This window comes from Lynx rufus, unplaced genomic scaffold, assembly GCF_022079265.1.
Source record: "Lynx rufus isolate CCGP_SWC_20201006 ecotype Redwood Valley unplaced genomic scaffold, mLynRuf1.p SCAF_24, whole genome shotgun sequence".
Lineage (NCBI taxonomy): Eukaryota > Metazoa > Chordata > Mammalia > Carnivora > Felidae > Lynx > Lynx rufus.
The window spans coordinates 19809610-19820974 of NW_025814839.1; the positions used below are offsets into that span (position 1 = coordinate 19809610).

At 52.2% G+C, this 11365-nt stretch overlaps 1 long non-coding RNA gene across 2 annotated transcripts; it reads right to left on the reverse strand.

Annotated features, from left to right (window-relative positions):
• Window positions 1-8975: 8975 nt before the first annotated feature.
• Window positions 8976-10385, reverse strand: LOC124518295 (uncharacterized). 2 transcript variants are annotated; one of them, XR_006963649.1, is made up of 3 exons: window positions 10033-10385; window positions 9358-9585; window positions 8976-9021 (listed from the first exon to the last, which is right to left on the reverse strand). It is a non-coding gene; the product is annotated as an uncharacterized LOC124518295 (long non-coding RNA). The 2 variants fall into 2 exon arrangements; XR_006963648.1 differs by having other exon boundaries at window positions 8981-9021; window positions 9352-9585.
• Between the last annotated feature and the right edge of the window lie 980 nt (window positions 10386-11365).

Genomic DNA, 11365 nt, shown 5'->3' on the forward strand with positions numbered 1-11365 from the left:
CACAGCCCGCGAGCAGAGCCCTGATCTCTTTAACCAGGCAGAATTGAGCCTGTACCTCAAGTGGCTTCTCCGTTATTACTGGCTTAGCGCTGCTGAAGAACCAACAGCAATAAATACGCCACCAATTTGCTCCCTGAATGTTCTTATTTGCAGCACGCCATGCAGAAAAAATATTAACAAAAAACAAACTCCTCGCTCGTAACAGGCTGACGAGGGCCTCTTTAGAGTGGCAGTGTGTGTGCCTTCACCCCCCTTCCTCTCTCCTTCCTTTTTCTAAAGAAGCTATAATTTGAGTTAAGCGGCCGCTGGTAACGCTCCCCCGGGGCACCGAGCTGAGAGAGGCCGTTGGCTTGGACGAAGATGGGCCCGGGAGGAGAACGGGCTGGAGAATTCCCCTCAGGAGGCCAGCGGCAGGAGGAATGGGGGAAGCCAGTCAGCTGAATGGGAAGAGCCTGGGGCCCAGAGAATTGTTCTCAGGGGTGAAGAAGATCCCGGGGTCCTAGATACCGGGAAAGCCGCTACCACTCTCTGAGCCTCACTTTCCATGCCTGTCAAATGGGTTGATTCTATGACCCTTTCCTGCTCCAACACTGTGGTTGACAACCTAGCTTTCATTCTTTTTTTTTTTTTAATTTTTTAATGTGTATTTATTTTTGAGAGAGAGAGATAGAGCAGGGGAGGGACAGAGAGAGGGGGGGGACACAGAATCCCAAGCAGGCTGCAGGCTCCGAGCTGTCAGCACAGAGCCCCACGCGGGGCTCGAACTCATGAACCGCGAGATCATGACCTGAGCCGAAATCTGACGCTCAATCGACTGAGCCGCCCTGGCTATAGCTTTCATTCTTCATGATCTTCTGGGTCCTGATCTGACAAGATTTGAGGGTTTGGTCATGCTTTGCATTCTGGGATTACCGAGATCACTGAGACTCCAGAATTGTTCTCTGATTTGAAGGTCCAGGCACAGATGAGTATGAAACTCTAATAACAACAACAGCAGCGAATGTCACAGAGAGAGGGAGAGAGAGAATCCCAAGCAGGCTCCCTGTGGTCAGCACAGAGCCTGATGCGTGGCCCAAACCAACAAACTCAGATCACGACCTGAGCCGAAATCAAGAGTTGGCCGCTTAACCGACTGAGCCACCCAGGTGCCCTGAAATCCACGCAGTTTTTATCAAGGTTCCCTGCATTTTTATTTTGCAGGGGGCTCTGCAAATTACGTAGCCGGTCCTGGGTGTAAGCAATTAAGAGAAAGGTCAGAGGTCAGAGGTTCAAATTCTGGTTCACCCCCCTTCCCAGCTCTGGGCCTCCAGGCAAGTCACCACTCTTCTCTGGGCCTCAATAGCCTCATCGGTGAAATGGGGCTAGAACCTCACTGAGGTCACCACCACGGTGGGGCCCCAGCCCCGCGCTGAGCTCCCTGGAAAAGCCTGAAGTTGGAGTGGCTTACTGTTGAATACTCAACAGTCCTGCCAACTGGCCAACCTCTTCACAGACGTGTTATATGCAAGGGAAGCAAAGCAGAGTGGCAAAGGACTTGCTTCTACAGCTGAAAAACAAAAAACAACCAAACAAGAAACTCTGATGGTCAGAAAGGCTTAGAGGTATTTAGCTTGGGCGAGCCAGGACTTACCCCCGAAGCATGTGGCCCTACCCATTAAGCGGCACTGCCTCCCTTCTGATTTAATTTTTTTTATAACTTAAAAAATGTTTATTTACTTTGAGAGAGAGAGAGAGAGAGAGAGAGAAAGAGAATCTCCAGCAGGCTCCATTCTATCAGCCTAGAGCCTGGTTCAGGGCTCAAACTCACGAATGGGGAGATCATGACCTGAGCCAAAAAATCAAGAGTCCGATGCTTAACCCACTGAGCCACCCGGCTGCCCCTCAAATAGTTTTCTTTTTATTTTAATATTCCTTGATGAAATTATGGAATGGGAATTGGTTTGTAAATGAGCCAAGTTAGGAACCACGGCTGTTGAAAACTATAGCTGTATTAGTTATCCTTTGCTGGGTAATAAGTTATCCTCTGCTGGGTGATAATTTAGTGGCTTAAAACAACACACGTTTTATTCTCTCACAGTTTCTGTGGGTCAGAAGTCCGGGGCTGGCTTAGCTGGGTCCTCTGCTTAGGTCTCGTAAGGCCTCCATCAATGTGTCAGCTGGGGCTGCAGCCTCATCCGAGGCTCCACTGGGGAGGGGTCTAAGGTCACTTAGGTTGTTGGCAGAATGCAGTTCCTTGTGGTTGTAGGACTGAGGGCTTCAGTTTTTTGCTGGCTGTTGGTCAGAGGCCACCTTCAGCTCTGAGAAACCACCCACATTCCCTTGCCATATGAGCTTTCCAACACGGTAGCCTACACCATGGTGGCTCCCTTCTTCAAAGCTCAACAGTGAGCTACAGATTCCTACAAGATGGATATTATATCTTATGTATGTGATCATGCTCAGTCCATCAACCCTACGATGGGTCAGAGGCAAGTCACAGCTTCCCACCCCACCCTCAGGGGAAGGAGAGTATATAAGAGCATTAACATCAGGAGGCAAAGATCATGAGGTGCTACCTAGAGTCTGTCTGCCACAATGGTCCGTCCATCCATCCATCCATCCATTCATCCATCGATTTATCCATCCATCCATCCATCCATCCATCCATCGATTTATCCATCCATCCATCCATCCATCCATCCATCCATCGATTTATCCATCCATCCATCTATCCATCCATCCATCCATCCATCCATCCATCCATTGATTTATCCATCCATCCATCCATCCATCCATCCATCCATCCATCCATTCAACTTGTACTGATTGATAGCTTGCAGTGAACCAGGCATGGAGGCTAAAACAGGCTAAAACAGAGGCTAAGACAGACACAGTTCCTGCTCTCAGGATACTTCTATAAAGCATTTGAAAGATGGGCCAGTGGGTGTGTCAGGATCTCTGGGGTAGTGGGAGGGGGGCAGACCCAGCTCTGACCCTGTTGTGAGTCTTCTAACTTGACTTTAGCCTTTCTGGGACCCTCTTGGCCCATCTGTCCAATGGTATATGTGCCACAAAGCCGTCCCAGACTCGGTGGTGACACGGAGGTCCAATCATCGTGGTGAGCATCTGCTGACCATATATGACATGCCACACACTGGTTACATCGTCCTGACTTACCCTCACCATAGCCCGTGTGCAGAGACTTAAAGCCTGCCCTTAGCTGTGACCTTGCTCTGTTCTCCGTGAGAAAATGTATGCAATTGTCTCTGGAAAAAGTCAAGGGCTCTGTTGAGCGCCCTGTGCGTGTAAAACAGGGGCGGGTGGAGATAGAGTTAGGAAAAGAGGCATTTATGACAGAGATGTGCACTCTGGGGCCTGGCTCCAGCGATGTGAGACTTCGGTCTTGGGTGTCAACGTCTCTTTGTGCCAGTGTATTCATCTATACGATGAGGGGGATGCTGGTACCTACCTCAGGGATTGATGGGACGGTGAACTATGTCCATGACCGCAAGGTCTCAGTACCGTGCTGAGGACCGTGGCAGCTGCTCAGCGAATGGTGGCTTTGATTGTGAAGCACCTACTGTGTGCCTTCCTTGTGCAGAAACGGTCCATGGAGGGTCTGTGATGAGACATTAGTGCAGATCCTACAGTGCAGAGTGCTCAACAGCTCTGGCCTATGAGCTTACCTGGGATGGCCTTGCAGTAAAGGCAGAGCCTTCTGGGGGCAGCTGGGGAATGTTCAGGGTGTTTGAGCTCCTCCTCCAAATCCTCTTATCTGTGGGGCTCCTGCTCCCAACACCTGAGCCAGACCTCATTCGTGAATGAAGACTTCCCCTAGTCAAGGGGCTGCTCAGGACAGAGGGCTCTGGTCTTCCTAGAGGCTTGCCACCCTCTTCCTGGGATGAGAACCATCCATGGCTCCCCAGTGCCTTTGAGATAAGTGCTAACTCCTGCCCAGCCGAGGCCCCACACGGACCAGCTACACCGGTCTCTGCAGCCTTGTCCTCTACCTCTGTCCCCATGGCTTTTCTCTGCATCCCTCCTGCAGCCGTGGGACCCCTGCCTCTGAGTCCTCACGCACCCTTCCCTGCTCCCTTTCCCTGGCTGGCTCTTATGAACCCTTAATTGCTGCTTCCGTGAGGAAGCCTCACCCGACCTGTGCATTTGATCTTGTCCTTTATGTTCTGGAAACTTCTACGCTTCCTCTCTGCAGCATGCTGCAAACTTGGACTTACCTAAACAATCATTTGAGATAACGTCTTGCTGTTTCCCATTAAGCTGGAAGATGTCACACAGGCCTGTTATTCCCAGGGTGTCCAGGATCGACACATAGTAAGTATGCCGTAGGCATCCATGACTGAGTAGTTTGGCAGAAACGACCCCAGTTTTCCCTGCATGGCGGCCTGCCATGTCAAAATGCTGTGAATCTCAGGATGGAATCGGCCCACCCCCTTATCTTCAGATGGGGAAACTGAGGCACAGAGCGGCAAGATAGACACACAAGTTTGGGAGTCAGGCACACAGAGGCCCCTACCCTTCTGCATCATTTAGTTGCACCCCGTGTGTTGAAATATCATTTAAGTGAAGTTCATGTCTCCCTAATTATACGACTACCATAGGATCGTAATAGAAAAATCTGGAAAAAACACACAAGCTCAATTCTTAAAAGTATCTCAACCCGAACATTCCCGCAGCCTGCAGCTTAAACCTGCCGGCCCAGAAGTCCCCAAGCCAGATTCAGCAGCCAGGACCAAGGCTCTTTTTTTTTGCCTCAAAGAGAAAGTTCTTGTCGGTTCCGTCGCAAGGGACCAGGTGCTCTACATGTCGACACTTTTTCTGCTGGTCTTTTCCTTAGGTCTATTTTTTTTTTTTTTAACATCAGTGAGAACCCACTGTTGACGGCTAACATTTCTATTCCCTTCTACTGACAGCAAGTGTCCTTGAGGGTAGAATGCACATATGGTCTGTGTTCCACCCTCTAGGGGCCTAGGACAGAGGCTTGCACACAGTAGGTGTTCAACACATCTCTTTTGCTCAATTGAAAGAATGTCAGGGGGCGCAGACATGCAATCAGGGAAGACTTCTGGAAGGAGACAGCTTGTTTGTTTGTTTGTTTGTTTGTTTATTTATTTTGAGAGAGAAACAGCGTGAGCAGGGGAGGGGCACAGAGAGGGAGGGAGGGAGAGAATCCCAAGCAGGCTCCATGCTGTCAGTGCAGAGCCTGATGTGGGGCTCACTCCCACGAACTGTGAGATCACGACCTGAGCCTAAATCAAGAGTCAGATGCTTAACCGACTGAGCCACCCAGGAGCCCCCGGAGGCAGCTTTTGATCTGGGCCTTGGGGGAGCTTCCCTGGGGATGGGGGTGGTGGGTGCACCTCCTGGCAACTTCCGGGCAGGGCTGGGTCTGAGACTCCCCAGGCACTGGGGTACTCCCCTGCGCATGTGCTTTCTTTCTGATGCAGTGGCAGATGTTGCTTGTGGGGGGGGGGTTGCTGCTGGACTGGCCGTGGCTCCATGCCATGGTGGTGCTTGGAAGGGGAGAGAGCACTGGTTTGGGGGTCAGGGACACCTGGATGTGAATTCTGGCTTTGCTCACTTTGACTGTGCCGTCCTCATGGGCATGATCTTGCTCAAGAGGACCCACACTGGGGTGCCTGGGTAGCTCAGTCGGTTGAGCGTCCAACTTCGGCTCAGGTCACGATCTCGCGGTCCGTGAGTTCGAGCCCCGCGCCGGGCTCTGTGCTGACAGCTCAGAGCCTGGAGCCTGCTTTGGATTCTGTGTCTCCCTCTCTCTCTGCGCCTCCCCCACCCATGCTCTATCTCTCTTAAAAATGAATAAACATTAAAAAAATTTAAAGAAGGGCGCCACGCCTGGTTTAATGGCCCACTGTTGCCATCTTGCAATTCCTGTGAATTTCTAAACAAGGGGACCCCGCATCCCATCTTACACCGGGCCACCCAAATCATGTAGGAGGTACTATGGCCGTGAGACCTTGGATGAGTCATTCAACCTTCCGGGATTTAACTCCTGACTTGAAAAGGGAGATGACCATTTCGAGCTCCCAGCGTGGCCACAGCCACAAAATCTCACGTGCATAACCAAGTATCATCATGTGCACACCCTCAGTGCGTGCTCGCTCCTGGCTCTGTGCCAAGTGCTACAGACTGAGTCACCTCACCGTTGCAGTCACCCCACAGGGAAGGGAGTGTTGTCGTGCCCATTTTACAGATGTGGAGGCTGAGGCTCAGAGAGTGGCCAAATTGCTCGCAGAAGCTGCGAACACGGCACAATCGGGGGCCCCTCTGATGCCCGGAGGGGGCCGCTGGCTGCCCCCAGATCCTGCAGAGCACAGCGGTGCTCACCCTCCTTCCCCGCGTTCACACGTCTGCCAGTAACCTTTCCGCCATCCCGGCTATGCCTCCTCCTTCCGTGCTGGGGCCTGGAGCATGAAAGCCTCAGGTTTCCACCAGCCATTGAGGGAACAAACGGCCTCTAGGGAGGAAGGCTTTGTTTCTCTCCACCCTCTTCCCTGGCATTGCCCCTACCCTCCCCGTCAGCCCCCCAAAGGCACGGGGCCAGGGTCCGATCGGTTCAGCAGGAACCTCCCTGAGATCGTGGGGCTGATCCTGGGTGCTGGGGTGGGGTGGGGGCGGGGCGTTCACCCCAGAAAGGAACCCCTTGGGCAGGTGGTTGTGGCAGGGGCCTGAGATTCGGGGTGCCGCAAAGTGTCCCTGCTCGCCTCACCGACTCCCAAGGCCCGCGACCGCCACTAAGTGGTCTGTGACATGACATGTGGGAGTCTGCACATGAATCGATGGCTCCACCAGGAGTCTTTCCCTCTTGGGCTCCGCACTGGCTCGCCCCTCGGCCTGGAACCTTCTTCCCCACACTTTCTTCACACGTGTGCTCAAACGTCACCTCCTCCAGACCCACCTCCACTGCCCTGTTTATCTTATTTTTTTTAAGTTTATTTATTTTAAGAGAGAGTGAGAAGGCAAACAGGGGAGGGGCCCAGAGAGAGGGAGAGAGAGAATCCCAAGCAGGCTCCGTCCTGTCAGTGCGGAGCCTGACCCGGGGCTCGATCCCACGAACCGTGATCGTGACCGAGCTGGGATCGAGAGTAGGACGCTTGACCAGCCGAGCTGCCCAGGCGCCCCTCTACCGCTCTCTTTAAAATCACAGCCTACCCACCCTGTCCTTTAGCTCAGCTCTGCTTTTTGTTTTCCTTTCATTTTTTTTTTGTTTGACTGTAGCACGTATCACTTCCTAACTTCTGATATATTATTTAGGAAAAAACTTATTGGAGTGTAACTGTAATGTGCATTTAGAAAAGCGTCTGCACCTTCAGTGTTGTTCGGTGAGCTTTGACAGGCCAGACACGCCCCCGTAACCAGCGTCTAGATGGAGAAACCCCCTCCCAGCCCTCAGGTCCCCCTTCGTCCTTACTTATTTCCTCCTCTTTACTTATTGATCGTTTGTACTGTTTGTCCCTGCCCTGCTTCCCACCCTCCCTGCTCCCAGGGGTCAGCTCCAGGAGGGCAGGGATCCATTTCGCCCCCTTCGTTTGCTGCTGTATCCTCGGCACTTAGAACAGAGCCTGGTGGCACCCTTTTATGAGATAGATGCTATTATGCCCCCATTTTTTTCCCAAATTTTTAAAAATTTATTTTGAGGGGCTCCTGGGTGGCTCAGTCTGTTAAGCATCCAACTTGGGCTCGGGTCACGATCTCGCCATTCGTGGGTTCGAGCCCTGCATCGGGCTCTGTGCTGACAGCTCGGAGCCTGGAGCCTGCTTCAGATTCTGTGTCTCTCTCTGTCCGTGCCCTTCCCCTGCTCATTCTTTCTCTCTGTCACTCAAAAAGAAATAAACATTAAAAAGAAAAAAATTTTTAAATAAATAAATAAAATTTATTTTGAGAGAGAGTGAGAGGAGCAGAGAGAGAGGGAGAGAGAAAATCCCAATCAGGCTTCGAACTGTCAGCACAGAGCCTGACGTGGGGCTCAAACTCACGAACTGTGAGATCATGACCCGAGCCGAAGTCGGAGGCTTAACCGACTGAGCCACCCACACGCCCCTGCTATAACAATTTATTAAGGAATGTCTACGGTGAACCTGGCGCTCCATCTCACGACTCCGAGACCAAGAGTCGTGTGCTCCACCGAGGAAGCCAGCCTGGCGCCCCTGTAACGGCTTCATTAAGGCAAAAGTCACCCACCCTGTGACTCACCAGGTCAAATGTACAGCTCATAGCACTTAATAGACTCACATCACCACGGTCTGATACTACACGTACCCCCGGAAGATGCTCTACTCCCTTTAGCCATCACCCGCCACCCCCTACCTCTACCCTAGCCCCTGTCAACCCCTGATTTTGCTGTATAGATTCGCCTACTCTGGATGTTTCATAGACACAGACTCACACGCTAAGTGGCCTTCTGCACCGTTTTCAAGGTTCACCCCTGCCATAGCGTGTGTTCGAGAACCGTTCTTTTTCGTGGCCGAGTGACATGCCCTGTGAGCCATTTAGCCCTTGATGGCCGTTTGGGCTCTTTCCTCTTTTTGACTATTGGGAATAGTGCTGTTGGGAACATGGGCGGTTGAGTGTCTGTCTGAGTTTCATTTCTTTTGGGTATTTACCCAGGAGCGGAATTGCTGCATCACGTGGTACCTCTGTGTTTTACCTTTTTAAGGAACTGCTGGACTGGTCCTGGACGTTTTGACTTAACAGGTCTGGGGTAGGGGTGAGGAATCCAAATTTTCTACCGCTCTCCCCTAGCACCGCAGAATTCAGAATAACCTTCTCATTTGACTTTGAACAGCTTCTGTGACATGACTGCAAGCCATGACCCCAGCTTCTATCTAGTGAGGCAAGTTGCTAATTCTTTAAATGTTTATTTATTTATTTTGAGAGACAGAGAGAACTCGCGTCAGCGAGTGCATGAGCGGGGGAGGGGCAGAGAGCGAGAGGGAGAAAGAGAATCCTGAGCAGGCTCCATGCTGACACGGGGCTCGAACTCACAAACCGTGAGACCACGACCTGAGTGGAAATCAGGACCTGGGCACTTAACCGACTGAGCCACCCAGACGCCCTGCTGTTTCTTTACTAGAATGCTCACAGTCCCACCTCCGCACCTTTGCTTATAACTAGCCCTCTCACTTAGAATGCCTGTCCCCCAAAGCCCCTTCCCACCCCAAGCCTGGTGGTCTCTAGACCCACATCAAAGGCCACATGTTCCAAGAAGCCCTGACAAGCTCCCCAGGCTCTGCGACATTGTTTCCGTTTCAATATCCATTCTTCATCTTCTTCTATTCGTAACTATTTATGTACAGGCAGTCTCTCACTGACCGGATTTTCTAGGATCCTCACCTGTACCTTTTGCGTCTTTGTACTTCTCAGCCGTGACACCGTGCCTGGCGTGTAAGAAGGGCCCGGTAAATGCGCATGAAGTGCAGAGGTCCTGGGAATTTCCAAGGCTGAGAAGGAGCTGGCTGGATGGCCAGCCGGACATTCCATTGCCCCTGCCCGGGGCAGGGTCCGGTCCTGGGCTTGCTCGTGGCGGCCTTCCTGGTTTCTGGCATGGAGCCTTCCGTATAGCAGGTACTCCACAAAGATTTATGAAATGCATGAGTGACTCAAAGACCCTCTAGGTTGGACAATGAGTCCTTTGGCCAAGAAGGGGGGGAGGTGTATAGAGCAAGAACCTAACCTGGGTGGGGAGGGGTCAAGGTCAAGGAACATGGATTTGAATCCTGAGTCTCCCTCCAACTCTCGCTCTTTGACCTTGGGCAAGTCCATCCCTCCCTCCCCCCGCCTGCCAGCCTTAGTTTCCCCATCTGTAGAATGGGAGCAATGGAGTAGGTGAAACTGAGGCGATTTTCAGTTCTACCGAGTGTGAGATCGAGATTGCTCTTGCTGGCGTGAGACACTGGCCTTGAAAGGGGGCACTGGGGGGCCCGTTCCTGTCTGCCCCAAGGAGGGTAATCAAGGCCTGCTCAATTTTCATTTGTGAAATTGCTAGGGACATTTGGGCATGCAGGGAATACTTACTGTTCCTGGGGCCTGACCTCTGGCTTCCGATCGATCCGGGCGTATTTTCAATGCACATTTCACAGTGGAGGAGCTCAGAATGCACCGCGCTGGTCCCAGCCCCCCAGCTGCTCCGTGCAGGGCTCTCTAAATGCATGTTCCAGCTCCTCTGGCCCAGGCCGGCCCTGGAGTGGACCTCACAGGTTGGTCCAGTCGGTCAAGAAGACCTCAGAAGGGCCAGGGCCCGGGGTCTCCGGGAGGACAGGTGCCAGGGTCTGGGCTCTGGTGTGTGGAAACTCACCTTGACCTGCAGGCAAAGGGCCCGGATCACGGTCCTGCTGGGCGCTTCTGGATCCACCATTTGACCGGGAGTCTGCTTCCTAGTGAGGCTCTTACTCTCCTTCACCCTACACTTCCTGCTAGATAAGACCTGCTACTATTCTTGTTGCCAGTAAAAACCAACATAGATTGAACTCCTGCTGTGTGCTCAGTATTTTAGACACCCTAACTTAGAAGTCCGAGTTCCAGCTGGAGGCTACCATACATCTTTTTTTTTTTTAATTAAAAAAAAATTTTTTTAATGTTTATTTATTTTTGAGAGAGACAGAGACAGGATGTGAGTGGGTTAGGGGCAGAGAGAGAGAGGGAGACACAGAAGCAGAAGCAGGCTCCAGGCTCTGAGCTGTCAGCACAGAGCCCGACGCGGGGCTCGAACTCACGAGCTGTGAGATCATGACCTGAGCCGAAGTCGGACGTTCAACCGACTGAGCCACCCAGGTGCCCCGATACATCTTTGATTAAGTCCTTACACAGGACTTAGGCACACAGGCTTTGGAGCCAGGCAGAGCTACATTCAAACCTCTACTTCCCACGTGGCTCCTCGCTTGCCCGAGAGCACAAGGGTTCACCCCTCCGAGCGCCAGCTTCCTCATCTGTGAAATGGGTATAAAACCTTAGGAGGATTCAAAGCACACCGAGCACCTGACGTGTCGCCCGGCTCACAGGGATCACTCAAAAACACCCATCCACGAGAACACTCTTCCTTCCTCATTGCCGTGCCCCTCCAGCAGGTGTAACCTCTATCTTGACTTCTAATGTCCCCTGTTCTTGAACTTCTTCTCCTGAACGGAGCGTGCGTTCCTTGTGCCTGGCTTCTTTGGCTCACGCGGCAGCTGCGAGCTTCATCACCCGTGCTGCTATGGGTCTCGGTCATTTGCCGTTTTTCATTGCTGGAGGGAATTTCCCGTTCTGTGAAATTTCCACGGTTCATCCTTTCCCTCATTCTGCCATTGCGGGGCACCTGCCTGGTTTCCAGCTTGGGGGTCTGGTGAAGAGCGGTTGTCAGTGTTGTCCT